At 36.7% G+C, this 17,989-nt stretch overlaps 1 pseudogene; it reads left to right on the top strand.

Moving 5' to 3' along the window:
• The first annotated feature begins 14,508 nt into the window (after nucleotides 1-14,508).
• Nucleotides 14,509-17,776, top strand: LOC107024382 (annotated as a pseudogene).
• The last annotated feature ends 213 nt before the right edge of the window (nucleotides 17,777-17,989 follow it).

Raw genomic sequence — 17,989 nt, 5'->3', positions numbered from 1 at the left:
TCTGGATATTATATATGTAGTATAAGAAGACAAATAATGCCTCAATTTCTGAGCAATCCAAGTCAAAGCACAACACGTCCTCTCCAAAAGAGTGTAACGGGACTCATATGGCGTGAACTTCTTGCTAATATAATAGATGACTCACTCCTTCTTCCCTGTTTCGTCATGCTGCCCAAGCACGTTATCTGAGATGGACAAATATATCAATGATGGACTCCCTTCTCGCGGAGGAACCAATATCGGTGGATTGGACAAATAGTACTTGATAGCATTAAAAGCAGTCTGACACTCTTCAGTCCACTTTGTCAAAGCGTCTTTCTTCAACAGCTTGAAGATACGCTCACGCACGACAGTTGATTGAGCTATTAATCGACTGATGTAGTTCAACCTCCCTAAGAAACTCATCACTTCCTTCTTCGTCTTCGAAGGAGATAACTTTTGAATTGACTTAATCTTGGAAGGGTCGAGCTCAATACCCCTATGCTGACTATAAATCCCAACAACTAGCTGGCTGGAACCCCAAAAGCGCATTTAGAGGGATTCAATTTCAAGTTATAATGCTGCAGACGGTCGAAGAACTTCTTTAAATGAGTTAAGTGGTCCGAACTCTCGCGGGACTTTATTATAAAGTCATTTACATACAACTCTATCTCATTATGAATCATGTCATGAAATATGGTCGTCATAACCCTCATATATGTAGCGCATTTTTGAGACCAAATGACATCACCCCGTAATGATATACACCTCAAAGAGTAATGACATCACCCCGTAACTGTGTTAAGCACGAAATGCAGTCATTTGTTGATCATTAACACAGTTATCGATCAGAATGTGAATTTTTGGCAACGGAAAATTATCCTTTGGACTGGCTTTGTTGAGATCTCTGTAATTGACATAAATTCTGATCTTCCCATCCTTCTTGGCGACCGGAACAACATTGGCCAACTATGTTGGGTATTGTCACCTCCACTAGTCGAGACTCTATCTTTTTGGTGATCTCTTCTTTGATCTTTAAACTCAACTCAGGCTTGAATTTATGAGCCTTCTGTTTCACTGGACTAAATCCTGTATTAATCGGCAACTTGTGAGACACCACATTGGTACTCAACCCTAGCATGTCGCTTACCTCCCAGACGAAAACGTCAATGTATTCAGTAAGCAAGTTAAATCATACCCTTTCTTTGGGATTCATTTAAGTGGAAGTTGATTTTGACCTCTTGTACACACTCTTGGTCTCCCAGATTCACAATTTAAGTTTCTTCCAAACTTGGCTTATGCTGATTTCAAACTGCCAAAATTCCTCAGCAGCATATTCCGGTACCTCATTTTCCTCTTAGTATTCTTCAGTCTCGTCATCACCTGCCTCATTTTGTTCGTTCAGCTCGTGACATGACATGACATTGGCAGGTTCAAAACTAATATTACTAAAACCATAAATAGATAAAGTTAGGAAAATAAATTATAGCAAATAATTAAATAGGTAAGTTTTTAATAAAAGTGGCTTCATTCAAAATGGGAAACAATGTAAACTTTGGCCATAGGAAAGTGCCATGTTTACTTTTCAAACATCATGGGAAATTTTGAAAATTCAAACAATTTTTTTTTTAAAAAAGCAAAATGGTTGGTCTTGGGCCTCTTCCGGACCACCACCAATTTCAAAATATGCATAAACAGTGTCCTTCTACCAAGATGATCAGGGAATCAAGATTGGCGTAGAAGTCCAATTCTGCAGCTGTTCTCCAGTCTCAGCGTCATGGATACCGGCTAGCTCGACTTCCTCTTCTATGACAACATTGATCTCTTCAAAAAGGTCACAGATTCCTTCCCCGAGGTCATCAGGATTGGCGTACTTTCGGACAGGAAATGATTGATACAGATGTGAGATTGGCTTAGCCAATGCTTCATCACTGCTCTTCTTCATCTTCATCTCATCATCTGTGGAGATGTACCCCAAACCATATTTTGCTCCTTTAATGGGGATTAGAATAGGCTCGATAATCCCTTGGGAATTCCTTCCCAATCCAAAACTCGATTAAAAATCATTCAGCAGCATCACAGTGGCGATCATCTTGTACACGGCAGGCATAGGAGGCTTTGGGGACAAATCCTCATTGGTGGCTTTTACCAGCTCCACCGTGTAGAAATTGGTATCTCGCAAAACCTCATCATGAATGGGCGTCTGCCTGCCGGAGTGACTCCCTTCGCTGTGAATAACTAATTCTTCGTCCTTCCAAACGAACTTCATCATCTGGTGAAGATTAGAAGGCACAGCTCCAGCCATATGGATGAAATGTCTTCCTAGAAGAAGTATATAGCTGGTGTCAATGTGCAAGACTTAAAATTGTGCACTGAATTTTGCCAGACCCATTTGGATAACCAGATTCATCGCTCCCAATGTATCTCTCTATACTCCGTCGAAGGCTCTTACATTGACTTGGTTTTTTCCAGCTTTCCCAAGTCAAACCTTAACTGCCTCAAAGTGGACAGCAGGCAAATGTTGAGACCATACCCATCATCCACAAGGACACGATTTATGAACCTTTCACGGCATATGACAGTGATATGTAACGCCTTGTTGTGCAACCTCCCTTCTAAGGGCAACTCTTTGTCACAGAAGCTAATCCGATGTCCTCGGATAACTTGGTTGATCATAGCCGCCACATTAATGCTGCTTGTACCCAAGGGAACATATGTATCATCAAGGCCTGTCTATGCAATTAGGAGCTCAACAGCAGGGCCCACACGGAAATCTGGGTCGGGGTTTCTCCAAATGCTTAACAATCAAGTAGTCTTTTGGCTACATTTTTGTCCAGAATTCCTATTCTTCACCCTCACTTATCGGCCTTTTCCCTTGATCCTTCTTCGGTCCTCCAAAAGTCAACTTTTTGGGAGTATAACACCTCCTAAATTGGGTCATACCCCGAGCAGCAGCGGTTTCAATCACAAACTTTAACCTAGCAGGATCTTTGAATGGCACAAAGGTAATAGCCTTTGCAGGTGTCAGGATCACGAACTCCTTTTTCTGTTCAATGCTCAGCGAGGCTACAACCCTTTCTAACTCATCTAGGGCAATCAGAGTTATCACTTTGGACACGCACCAATCATCATCCGTCTATATCATGTTGACACCTCCATGATTCGGCAAAGGATTGGTGTTGACATTTGGTGCGACTGTTTGAACAGAAACCACCTCTTGGTTGATCAGATGTTGAATCTTGTGTTTGAGGTTGATACAGTCCTCAGTATGATGTCCAACGCTATTGGAATGATACGCACACCTTTGATCGGTTCTGTAGAATTTGGAACTAGTATCTGTCGGTTTGGGCCTCACCGGGTAAATGTATCCAGCTGCAGCCAGTCGCTCAGATTTGTTCGGCTTTCAGCGAGTGCAGTAAAGTTTCTGGGGGGCCTCTTCTCAAATCTCGGTCGAGGGGGATCATATCTGCCTTGTTGGGGAGAAGGCATCTATTGGTACTTTTGGGTATTTGGACGGGGAGTTTGGCTTCTTAGATATGGATTTTTTTGGTAATTTGGTGATGGAGATCCGTAATTCGTGGTGGCATTTTTGTATCCTGGAGCTTGTAAATATATACTGGTGGGGGTGCTCTGTAATTTGACTGCACATTGGCGCAATTAGGAGTAACATTTTGGTAAATGGGAGATGGAATCTGGTAAAGTGGAGGAGAGTTTTGGTAAACGGGAGATGAATTTTGGTAATTTGAAGGGGGGCATTTGGGTATGTGGAGGTAGCATTCTGGTAGACAAAAGGAGGAGGAATATTTGAATAACTAGCTTGCGCGTAGCAAGCTTGGTAAGAATTCTGGGAAGGTCGAGGGCGACCTTGGTAGGATGGTGATCTTCTGGAGGTCTTCCTCCCCTCGTATAAGACAGCGAAAATATCTTCTCTTTTCTACTTCAACAAACCTGATGATCCGGGCGACGCAGCAACTGGGCAATCTTCCCAGTTTTCAAGCTATCTTCGATAGTCTCACCAATCTTGACTATCTCAGCAAATTTTTCTCCAACGAGCCATATGATTCTGTCGTAGAATTCGGGCTCTTGCACCCGCACAAACACTTCAACTATTTCTTTTTCGGACATCGGAGGCCGAATCCTAGCTGCTTCTTTTCTCCACCCGTATACAAACTCTATGTAGGTTTCCATGGACTTTTGATATTTTCCAGGGAGTAGCGATCGGGATTGACTTCCACATTATAAGCAAATCGTTTGATAAACTCCTTGGCCAAGGCATTCCAACTGGGCCCTTGTATGGTCTCATGGGAAGTGAACCATTCTAGACCCTCCCCGCATAGACTTCGGGTAAAGAGCCGCATCAGCAAAGTTTCATCTCTATCAACCCCGACAAGCTGGTCGCAGTAGGCTCTCAAATGGGCCATAGGATTCCCTACTCCTTCGAAAGTATCAAATTTTTGAATCTTGAACCATTCTGGGAGGTCCAGATTCGGATGAATGCACGAATCCTCATAGTTTAGACCAGCGACGTCGAGAATACATTGGAAATCCTTCACTGCTTTCCTGATCTCTTCCTTTATATCCACCTTCACCTCTTCCTTTTCCCTCCACTCTCTTTCCTGCTTCTTGTAATGATCTAGATCAGAACCGTGCACATCGTGCTCGGTTGGGACGGGGATCTAGAAAGTTGTTCTTTTAGGTAGGGGTGGAGCTATTGTAGGACTTTGGACATTTTGGGTAGTTTAGTAGTTTTGCGGATAGGTTTGGGGATTAGTATTTTGGTTTTGCTGGTTGTGAGGAGTTTGGGGGTGGAATGCGTTTTGGTTTTGGCTTTGATTATGGTTTTGTGGTGGTGGAGCGGTCTGATGGTGGGTATTTTGAGGATGAGGTGGTATTTGGAAATGGTTGTGTTGAGGAGGTGGTGGAGTCTGGTAAAAGGCGGAGGCATACTGAGGATTTTGGGTAGTCAAATCGACGACCAAGGGATTTTGATCAGGAGTAGTCGGAAAATTATGAGCTGGATCCATGTTTGAAGAGGGAAGTAGAGAGGAGGTCTCCCATCTGCAACGTTAGCAGCAAAACCTAATGGAGGCAAATCATGTCTCCTTTGCAATTCCATTCTCATTTTCGCGATCTATTGCATTAACTGCATAATCAGTTCATTATGATCCGCTTTGGTGGGTTGATCCACTACAACGTCAGTAAGACTGAACTCTTTGTTGTTTTCTCTTATTACCGCTTTTCCCTTGTCTGAATTTCGGTCAGGGAAGGAATCTGCAAGACCTTTGCATCTAGTGAAGTATGGATGATCTGCCGGGTTAATCGACACCGATCAGTTTCAAAGTACCTAAGGAGGAAACAACTCAAAGGCAGATTTGTCAGTTTAAATTCAAAATACGAAATGCATAATATCATACAGGGAGCAGATAAACACACAAGTTGCTTAGTTTGTGGATATCTTTAACCCACGAGTAAGGAAGGAAATAGATTTTTTTTAAAAGCAGGAATTTGCTTGTTTTAGTTTGACACTATCTTAGAAAGGCTAAATCATGCTGAGCTAAGGTCTTCTTTCAGCTCTTCTTTGACGTCCGTTGATATGAGCTTCACATTTCCTTGTAGAATGAAAGGGGGAGAATGAAAAGTTTAAAGGATAGGGGTCGGGCCTTGAAAGGCTGCCTACGTATCTCATAAAGATAATTCAGGCCCTACCTAGTTCGAGCACAGAAGAAATACTTTTCATTCATTCATTCATTTTGACGATTACAAGGAAATGGAAAATAAACAACAAAGCTTTAAAAGATAAAAAGGACCCATCCCAGTCGCTCTTCTTCTTGTTGTAGCATCAACCATGGGGAGCAGACTCGACTTGAATCTTTCCTATGCTGACGAGATGTTCCAAGTCGTGACGAAATGCTATGCATTTTTTCGATGCTATGGTCTTCGGTATTGTGATAGGGGCAACTCTTCTGAACTTCATACCAAAGGGAATATGATATGTCCATGCCTTTGTAGAAATGGGTAAAGACTCAATTTTTAGCCAATTCTGAATATATTTCCAACATCATTTTCTTAAAAGGCGTGAATGAGCAACGATAGAATATGGTCTTCTCCATGACTGGTATGTCAAGCCACAATTCATCATATGCAATGATGATGCCGTCACGCCAACTGTTCGCAGTGCTGTCCATATCGAGCAAACGACAGACCACATTCTTAAACTCTATGCACTCCTCTATCGTGTGACCTTTCTGGTTGGGATGACACTCATAAGTTTTGTGGAGATCCCCTGATCCCACGTGTGAAGATGCTCTTTCGATGGGCCTCAACATAAGCCTGGACCGAACATGCTCGAAAATGAGGGCGCATGAGATGGCTTCCATCCTCGTTTGGTGTTCTTGTGGATATGCTTCGAGAGTGATTTTTCGGTTTCCTTCTACCAAACGTCCTTCGAGAGAAGGTTTGTGGGCAAGCGCTTCCTCGTAAGTTTCTTCAATGTTCTCCACCTCGGGGTCTCCAGAGGAAATATAAATTCATACAAGCGCTTTCCGCGCTGCTTTCGTATATCGATCATCTCTTCTTCGGTTAGTCCAGTCTGGATACTCTTTCCTTTGTCCATAGTTGTGATCTCACCTTCTCTGATATGGTAGAGTAGTGTTTTAGGATTTGGTGATAGGATTTAGCTTTTGGTTGAGAAACACAAGACTCGAAGAATTTGGTCGGACATTTTGTAATAGTGACTTGTATAGTTTGGGGATTTCTGTTAGGGAGTGGATTTGTGATGTCCTCATTCAAAGAAACATATCACATAAACAGTTAAACAACACATATATCACGTTCTAAACATACATGGGGCCCTTTTGTGCCAGGGGTAGGCGTAGCGCATTTGAACGATGTATATGTGGAATTAAACCAGTAAATTAACCCCTCCAAAGAAATTTCACAAATAAATAATTAATGTTCACAAGGGGAAATAAAGGAACAAAATACAGAAGTCCAGACCCACGCAGGTGCCATTTAAATGTATGGAAATGCAATAAAGGCAGGCCCACGCAGGGGATGAAAATAACATAAATACATATCGAAAACCCGCACAGGGGCGAAATTCGCTGTGTCGTCCTTGACGGCCCTGCTCCTCCGCTGCTATCATGAGTCTTGTACTACTGAAACATGCATCGTAGCATCAACAGGTAACCCTCGCTCAAACGTCTTTTTTCCTTACAATCCTTGTATTACATCCCTTCTATCTTCTTTTTGACCCATGAGTCAAAATCATCGAAACCGCGTCTCAGGCTTTCTAATTCTTGAGTTGCCTTCTCAAGGGCATCTTGATTTTCCTCGAACTTGGCATACATTTCCTGGGCTTCCCATTTTACCTCTCTTAATTTGATCACAACTTTGGACTCTTTGTCTCCCACGCTGCGATAACTGTTCGGGATTGGAGAGGAGATACTTCGTATGTTCTATTTCAACCAATCGTTATAAGTTTCGTTATACCCAGCGTCAAACCGATCTGGGGCAATGGTGTCTTTATCCATTCGCTTGGCCCCTTTCGATTCTCTTAGCATTTCTGAAGCATCGTCCACTCTGTCGTCCCCAATATCGTACGCATAGGCGTCATAGTATGCCTCTCGAGGTGTGGTTTGCCTTCTCCTAAACTGTCGAAGGACTCGGAAGGGTGCATAAGGACGGATCCCCGAATACCTGGTAGTGGAAGTACAAGTTGTCTGCGGCCCTCCACAACGACCTCCTTCAAGATGAAGTGATCGAGCATCCATTGGATATCTTCATCTCTTAACTCTGAAAAAATTTGAGCCCATCTTCCCCTGGTCCTTCGATTTCTACATTTGCCCAAAACAATATATCATTTAAATCTTTGAGAGGATGCAGCTCCTTAGTCCCATGCCCTTTAGCTAGATAACTTAAAATCCACCACTGGAGGATCGTATTACATCCTTGGAAATAGCGATACCCTTTCTTGCATTTTCCCAGGGATCGATACATGTCGGATAGTATGACCAGAGCGATGGGATAATATTTCACTTGCCCTTGATTCTTAAACCCTTTGAACAACGTGTGTGCAAGCACTATAACTCAAGTGTTGATACTCAAGCTCATGCCATGTGGAAAGACCATTGTTCACAATAATGCGATGACAAATACCAAGGGTAGGATCTTGTTCCATTCTCGGTAGGTACTTTTGAATTCTTCGTTATAATTTGCATAGAAGCTCGCATGTACGAATCTGACGTAGAGATCTCTGAATGCTACGCTTGATTCTTGGCACCAGTAAGTGTAATACTTTCCTAGCCCAAACCAGTCTGCGATATCTTCGACAGAAGGCTTGTTTGGGATCAGGATGTCCTCTTGCTTTCTCACTCTTCTTTCTAGCCCTGTACCAACAGTGTCGATGCAATATTGTCGGGGTGATTTCCACAGTTTCGAATCGGAACACCATTTTTTAATTGTCGCAATAACCTATAAGGACTTCGATCAGCTCAGACCAACCCTTCATGTTGATCAACTCGGTTGAGCGCTCACGTACTTGTTCAGGATTCTTTTATGATCTCCGTCAATGTCGTTAAACCATATTTTGAGTAGAATTGGTGCTTCTACGACCATGTCAAATCTTAAAAAGTGATTCATATTGATAAAACAGAAACCAGTTAAGTTTACCCACCCCACATTTGGTTTCCAATTGTACATCATTCAAATGTCAAGCAAAATGATATCTCATGAGGTCGGAGACCTTGGACATGATTTTGGCGGTTTCAACTAATAGATTTAATATGCCTTGGGTATTAAGCTGTCTTAGGCTAATGCTTAGATTCAGTTTTAATTTTGCTCTATCTTAGGTTACTAGAATTTGTTTCAAAATTACGGTTACCCGAGTCGGACAGATGACGAGGTGAAGCTAACAAACGACGTTAGATGACCGCAAGCCAACTATTCGTTTGTTACTTCCAAATGAAGCCTTGTGTGTTTCTGAAAAGAGTCATGGTAAGCCACGTAACTCTCTTTATCCTAATGCATCTATTTGCCGTTTGGCGGAAGTATTCCATAGAAATGCAACAATTTTTAACAATATAACAGAAAAAACAAATAAGCAAGTTATTTGCATATAGCCAAGTATATTAGTTTTAAGATTAGAATCCTCAAAATCCCCAGCGGAGTTGCCATTTTTGTTTTAAACGCTTTTCGGAAAAATATTTTTTTTATTGGTTTTTGAGACTTTTTAGAGTCGCCACTTAATTTTTAAAGAAACATCAAGAAAACTATGTTTTCAAAAGGCTTAAATAGAAAAATTGATTGAAAACTTTAAAAGGGTTAGGGATTCCCAATTATATTTTACGAAGGCTTTAAGGACACCTAAAATATTCACTAAGTCGTGATTATCCGACAAACTAATTTACTTGGCTAAAAATTGTGTACCTTTAATTTGAATTAAAAAATTACTTAGTCTCTGTTTAAAAGTGAAATACTAGCCTATCTTTTAAGTGAACTTCTTAAATTGCGAAATTTATTTAATTCATTTTTTAAGTCTTTTAAAGTCGATCAATTTTAGGCTTGGCGGATAAAACATAACAGTGCTACTCGGGGATCTTGAAGGTTCGACCCTAAAACTAGCGACAAATATCGATAAGTAATGAACAGTAAAGTAAAAGGGAGAAAGAGAGAGAGAGAGAGAGAGAGTCGGGTCCAAATCCGGTTTCTGTTTGCCTGGACCGATATTTGGACCCTTTGTTTGTGGGCCTTAGACCCACTCGATTTATATCTGTCCTAAACTATTCAAGGTAATAATAATACAAAAGGGCTTAGGCCCAACGATAGTAAATACAATTTTTAAAAAATAAAAGAGGCCTTTTTGGCCCAAACTCTTCAAATCTTCGACTTCTTGGAATTTTCACTCCATGATTTGTTCATCGATTTTTAGAACTGATTGATTCGAGGGAAGAAAATGCAAGGAATAAGTGAGTTCTTGGCAAACTTGGACGGATTCACATTCAAAAAAAAGGAAAGGAGTTACGAAAGAGATAAATATCCAATGAGCACATTATTAAACAAATAACTAAAGGAAATTGGCATAGATATGTGGATCATTCTAAGATATAAGTATGGGTTCAATACTGACACACTTATAAACACAAAATGTAAGAGTTATATCCCAAGGAAATGATGATTATAGACAGCACTCACGACTAGGATATATCACTCGTTAAAAAAAGAACTTCTTAACTAGACACAAAAATATGATAAACGAGACATATAAAGGCAAAAAGACTAAGAAGGGAAATCGTCATCTAAACACATATAACTAAGACTCTTTAAATCTGTAACTTAACAATGAATGAACAAAGGGGTGCAAATTTTTTTGAACTAACGAATTTCAAAGAACTAAACATTTGCATTTTTTCCGGTAATCCATGAAAGATAGTAACAAAAATATGGTAAGGCATCACATGCATAACAAAAGTAAGAAAAAAATATAAGAAAACAGATAAGGCTTCAAAAGGCAAGGGGAAATAAATTCAAAAACTTAATATTATTTATTATTTATTATTATCATTTTTTTATTCATTTATATGTATATATTATTATTATTGTTATTAGTGGAAGAAGCAGTAACAACCCAAAATATGAGAAAATTAGCTTCTCAAAGGTGTCAGAAGAGACCCCATTACAACTGCAACTCCAAACCAACAAGAGATTTAAAAAAATAGCTCTAACATAATTTTAGGCAAACGAACAAGAGGATTAACTAAAAGCAAATTCCATCACAATGATGGTTCTGAGGGACTCAAGACTAACAAAAGATCCAATGCCTATCTTGGGAATGTTGTCAAACCTAAGGAATCTCGAATTGGTTAGAGCATATGGAGTAAAAGAAATAGTGTGCAGTGATAATGCTTCAGTCAGCTAGAGTTTTTTCATGTTGATCATCTTTGGAGCCTAGAAAGATGGAATTTAGCCACAAGTGCCATGCCTCTCATTAAAAGTCTTGCTATCCATACTTTTCCACATTTAAAGGAGATCCCAGAGACAATGAAAGACGTGAAGCGTATTTGATAATGACAAAGATAAATTTACGAACATAACATTTCTTCATTTTATCTTTTTTTTATATAAATTATTAATAATATTTGTGTTAAATCAACAGAGAAGAAGCTCTTACTCCAAGACATTCACCTTCATCAACTTGGCTTCTCCAACCATCAATCAACTTGGCTGTTTTTTTTTTTTGGATATTGTGATGATGTAAATAATGGAAAAAGGGTTCTATATGTTCTTAAATTATGTAAAATAAATAGAATTATCCTCAATTGATAGTTTGATTCAAAAATATTACTGTCTTCAATATTTTAATCTAAAAATGCTCTTATTGTGTTTTAATAAGTCAAACTGTCTTTTTTTCGATTAAATATATTATTTCGCTTTTTTAAAAACACATTATTTTCCTAGTAATGATTTTTTTTTCTTTAGAAACTGTTTATCCTACTTATGGATCTATCTTAGTATGAATATTCCTCCCTTTGCAAGAACTATACCAAGCATTAGGATTTATATCAAAGCAAAGAAACAGTAATGATCTTTTGCCAGCAAATTATATATTTTATATAATATAACATTACAATAAGCATGTTAGACCAAAATTACGGAATACTTAATTTTCATTGGTGGAGAAATCAATGGATGAATAAATTTATTTAAAAAAAAGTTATTAATAATTTAACTCAATTTTTAACAAAAAGAGAAAGAAACAGAAGATACATATAGCTAGTTATGAGTTCAATTTTGAGGATTAGGGTATACTTCAATGGTTTTGTGAAAAGTGAATTTCCAGAGTCTAAATTATTAGACCATTGATGCAATGGTGAGAAATATGACAAAAATGACATTTGAGATTATAGTATATGATGGTCATGTTGTATTATATTGTATTTTATCTTTATGATGAATACAATGTTTAATAGAATATATCGTTTTCCCTTCACTAAATGTCGTCACACATCGGTAATTTAAAGGACAAATTACACCAAAGTAGAATGCATGATAAATCTATTATAAAAAAAGTAGGGTTAATGATAAAACATAATTACTAGATAGTATTTGTTATATTATGAAGTTATGATGATTTAATAAACTATGAATTCTGGTAAAGGTACTTGATCCCATGAGCGATAAACATACAAGACAGACAACATGGAACAACAATAAACCGCCAATACAATTGTTGTAATTGGTGAGCACGGGAAAAGAGGTTCAAAGTTCTCGGCCAATGGAGTTACACTAGATTGCAACAACTTTGTAATATGAATCTTGACTCTTTGATTAGTGAAGGTGTTGAAGAAACTACGTGAAATTTTTTCTCCCTTGAGCAAGGAGATTTCCACGTAAACATCTTTGTCCTTTACTTTAAGCATTACTTGCAATATTGTTCTTAACGTTGTTAAGAAACCTGGTCCATCAAACTATGATGGACACTTATAAGCTAGGCATAATACATATATTGGACCCTAAATTTGACTCTAAATTTTAACTTTGACCTCCAACTTTCATAATGCACAATCAAGCACTTTAACTATCCAACTTTTAAATAAATAAACACATGAGTCCTACATGACACAATACACATAGAACACCACATAGGACAAGAAAATGACATGTAGGACATGTGTGTCTATTTGTTCAACCTTATACAAGTTTAAGTGTCTATTTATGCACATCCAAAGTTAAAGGGCATAAATGTGATTTGGAACCAAGTTAAAGGACACATTTATGTATTATGCCTATAAGCTAACAATATTTAATACCCTAACTACCATTAACACAACTATTAGCGTACACTATATTTTTCTAAGCGGTGTCACCATTTAAAGGACAAGAGTGACTCAAGAGGAAAATCAATGAAGCTTTTGCTATAGGCATACAAAAATTTCATCTATATTTTTTTTTAACTCATTAGATCTTCTTTCAAATTAGTTGAAACTTGAGTTGTTAAAATTGATTTGGTAGATTTGGATTTTTTTTTAGAATAATACAACTCTACTAAATTTGGATTTATATGATATAATATGCACAATTAGGTTGTGTACATGAATTGTAATCAATTTAATGTATCCTAAATTATTTTCTTTATTATTATTATTATGAAAAAATAAAAATAAATATTTTTCTCCACAAGTTGTGTAATGATGGTTGAAGATGCTTTAATTTTTTAATCTTTTCTCAATATATATTTTTTCACAAGTTGTGCAATGATTGTTGAAGTTGCTTTAATTTTTTAGGACTTTTCTCTATATGTGTTTTCCCCAAGTTATGTAATGGTTGTTGAAGATGCTTTAATTTTTTTTAATCTTTTCTCAATATATCTTTTTCCACAAGTTGTACAATGATTGTTGAAGTTTCTTTAAGTTTTTAGGACTTTTCTCTATATTTGTTTTCCCCAAGTTGTGCAATGATTGTTGAAGATGCTTTAATTTTTTTAAATCTTTTCTCAATATATTTTTTTTCACAAGTTGTACAATGATTGTTGAAGTTGCTTTAATTTTTTAAGACTTTTCTCTATATGTGTTTTCCCCAAGTTGTGCAATGGTTGTTGAAGATGCTTTAATTTTAAAAAATGTACCTTTTGTTTAGTGGGAAATTTCAAATAGCTTAAATACATCTTCCTTTAACTTTCTTCATTGTCCTTAATTTAATAGTGAAGAAGATAATACATATTTTTTTTATAAAAAATGTACCTTTCACTTAGCTTGTTGCAACTTTATCCATTTATATTATGGTTGTTTAATCGTAAATTCTTTTTTGAAAATGCTTCGTTTTTTAAAAACATAAATGGACCCTTTGAACACACTATTTAATTGAGCAAATTTCAGGTATATTTCTATGTTATAGTTATAGTTTGCATAATTGCATTCAAATCAAATTTTATATTTTCTATGGAGCTATTGATTTATATATTTCGATAATCATGTCATGTCTTAATCTGTATATTTCAGTAATATGTATATTGATCTGTATACAAACAAAAACATAGTAATCGTATATAAACAAAACTACTACATATATACATAAAGAGATCATACATAAAGGCCTTGTTATGTATAACTATGACACATATACAAACAACAAATATTATATACAAACAAATGTTATGTGTGTGTATATATATATATATAAATATATATATATATATATATATATTATACAATACGTAATTGTATAATTAAGGGAATTCATATATACAAATATGCCTTCTGAGTGGGTCCTACCAAATGAAAAAAAAACATGAAAATTTTGCTGTGAATTATAAATAAAAGAAATTATGGCAATAGGATTTAATATTAATTAAATATTTGCTATTTCATACAATTTTTCCTTGATTATATATGTATCTCCGATCCCATTTACTAACTTTTTTTCCCAATATACAGCCCCCTCTTCCTATTTATAGACTCTTTCTCTCTCTCTCTCTCTCTCTCTCTCTCTCTCTCTCTCTATATATATATATATATATATATATATATATATAAAATTTCAATATAAACACATTATTTGTTCTGATCTCTATCTCCCATTTCCCAACTTGTATATATTTTCAATCAGAAGTAGTATGTCTGATGCCTTTATGTCATTTGCAGTTCAAAAATTGGGTGATTTCCTAATACAGGAAATTAACCTACGTTTAAGTCTAAGAGAGGATATACAGTGGCTACGAAACAAGCTTCTCTTCATGTAGTCTTTCCTCAGAGATGCAGAACTAAAGCAAAGTGGAGATCATAGAATTCAACAATGGGTGTTTGAGATCAACTCTATTGCTAATGATGTTGTTGCTATACTCGAGACTTATAGCTCCGAGGCTGGTAAACGTGCTAGTCGTCTCAAGTCTTGCTCTTTCATATGTAGAAAGGAGAAGAAATTCTACAATGTTGCCAAGTAGATCCAATCACTCAAGCAACGAATCATGAATATCTCTCGTAAACGAGATACTTATGGTATTACAAATATCAATACTACTAATTCAGGAGAAGAGACAAGTAATCAGGTTACAACATTGAGGAGAATTACCTCGTATGTGGATGACCACAATTACATTTTTGTTGGCTTATAGGATATTGTACAAACATTGCTAGATGAACTTCTCAAAGCAGAGCCTTGTAGAACCGTCCTCTCCATTTATGGCATGGGAAGATTAGGCAAGACCACTCTTGCAAGAAACCTCTACAACAGTCCTAATATGATCGATCACTTCCCTACACGCGCTTGGATATGTGTTTCTTAAGAGTACAGCACAATGGATCTTCTTAAAACTATCATAAAATCCCTTCAAGGTTGCACCAAGGAAACTCTAGATTTGTTGGAAAAGATGGCAGAAACAGATCTAGAAAATCACCTTCATGATCTATTGAAAGGACTCAAATACCTTGTGGTAGTTGATGATGTGTGGCAGAAAGAAGCATGGGAGAGTTTAAAAAGAGAATTTCCGGATAGAAATAATGGCAGAGTCATTATTACCACACGCAAAGAGGATGTGCTGAAAAAGCAGACAACAGAGATTTTGTCCGTAAACTTCGTTTCCTAAGACAAGAAGAAAGTTGGAATCTCTTTTGTAGGAAACTACTTGATGTTCGGGCAATGGTTCCAGCAATGGAAAGACTAGCTAAGGATATGGTGGAAAAGTGTAGAGGCTTACATCTTGCAATTGTTGTATTGAGTGGACTACTTTCGCATAAAGGGGGGCTAGAAAAATGGCAAGAGGTGAAAGATCACCTTTGGAAGAACATTATAAAAGATAAATCTACTGAAATCTCTAATATACTATCATTAAGCTACAATGATTTATCAACTGCGCAGTGTTTTCTCTATTTTGGTACTTTTCCAGAAGATAAAGTGCTCAAGGTTGAAAACATAATAATGTTGTGGATGGCCGAGGGTTTCGTACCAAATGGAGAAGAAAGAATGGAGGATGTTGCTGAAGGCTTCTTAAATGAGCTGATTAGAGTGGTGGATACATTTCGGGAAAAAGTTACTGACTGTAGGGTTCATGATTTACTCTGTGATCTTGGCATATAAAAGGCATCAGAGATAAACTTCTTTGAAATTTATCATGCAAGAAAGCACTCCAAATACTCTTCATGTATCATACTTGCCATTCATAGTTAAGGAGAAAGGTATCATTCGCTTGATCTTTCTAACTTGAAGTTGAGGTCAATTATGTTCTTCGATTCAGATTTTTGTAATGTGTTCCAACGTATAGATGTGTTTCGATATCTATGTGTTGTACTTGGATATTAAAGAAGGTGGTGTCATACCTGATGCCATAGGGAGTTTGTACCACCTCAAGTTGTTCAGCTTGACAGGTATACGTCGTCTTCTATCGTCTATAGGAAACCTCGAGAATTTACGCACAATTTGTGTGGAAAATATAAACGGAGGCTTATGCAAAATACCCAGTGAAACAACTGAGCTAATAAGTCTAAGGCATTTTGTTGTGCAGTATCCAGAACCTTTGGTAGGTATATGCAAACTCACCAGTCTTCAAGTTGTTGATGGCATCTGTTGTGATCAGTGGAAAGATGTTGACCCTGTTGATTTAGTCAATCTTCAAGAATTAAGCATGTTTGAAATTAAAAATTCTCACTCCCTAAACAACATTAGTAGCTTGAAAAACCTTAACACTCTCACATTGTGGTGTGAAATTTATGAATCTCCATTCCCATCCCTTGAATTTGTTAATTGTTGTGAAAAGCTCCAAAAATTGTTCTTAAGACGGAGAACAGAGAAATTGCCACTGTTTCCAAATTCCATTACAATGATAGCTCTTTTCTTCTCAAGACTGATAGAAGATCCGATGCCTATTTTTGATGCTGCCAAACCTAAGGAATCTCATATTAGAAGAAGAACCTTAGTTTGGAAAAGAAATAATATGAAGTGATAACAACTTCAGTCGACTAGAGTTCCTTCAACTTGAGGATCTTCAAAACCTAGACATGGCATTTAGGCACAAATGCTATGCCTCTCATTAAAGATCTTGTTATCGATGGTTGTCGAAAGATGAAGGAGACTCCTGAGAGAATGAAAGACGTGAAGCGTATTTAATAATAGCAAAGGTAAATATACATACATAAATTTTCTTCATGTTTTTTTATATATAAATAATAATATTTGAGTTGAATGAACAGAGAAGAAGCTGCACATTCACCTTCATCAACTTGGCTTTTCCAACCTTCAATCAACTTGGCTAATTTTTCTTATGTTTTGGTTTTTTCATGTTTAATTTCTTTCTGTTTTTGGCTTTTCTTAGTGTGTTGAAAGAAATTTTTTTTTGAATTTTGTGATGATTTAAATTAACGGAAAAAAGGTTTAATATGTTCTTATAAATTATGTAAAATAAACAAAAATATCCTCAATTGATAGTTTGATTGAAAAATATTACTGTCTTCAAACTGTCTTTTTTCAATTAAATATATTATTTCTCTTTTTTTAAAACACATTATTTTCCTAATAAAAATGGCATTTAGGCAAAAATGGCATGACTCTCATTAAAGAGTTGGTATCCATGGTTGTCGAAAGCTGAAGGAGATTCCAGGGGAGAATGAAAGACGTGTATCGTATTTGATAACAACAAAGGTAAAATATACAAACATATCTTAATTAATCCTACATAGCATTGTTGATTTTCTCTGTATGTTTGTACTTGCTTCTATTTTTTTATGTGATATCTTTATTGTGTGATAGAGATTCACTTTCTTGTTTTCATTTCTCTTTTGTAATTAAAAACTCACGATTTTAGTCTTTTTAAGTTTTGGAATTCTACCCTCCTGAATTCTTCAATGGAATACGTATAGACAACATGTTTCTGTTTGTTTGAAACTTAACGATAATCAATTCGAACAACACATTGTATTATTTATAAACTTCAAACAATACAACGATTACAAAGCTTTGTAACCTAAGGAATTATAAACTCTAATTCCTAGAGGAATTATAAACTCTAATTCCTAGATAAGAAATT

This window comes from Solanum pennellii, chromosome 7 (genome assembly GCF_001406875.1).
Source record: "Solanum pennellii chromosome 7, SPENNV200".
NCBI lineage: Eukaryota > Viridiplantae > Streptophyta > Magnoliopsida > Solanales > Solanaceae > Solanum > Solanum pennellii.
The sequence above is the reverse complement of the archived record's forward strand: the minus strand, read 5'-3'. Positions and strand labels throughout refer to the sequence as shown.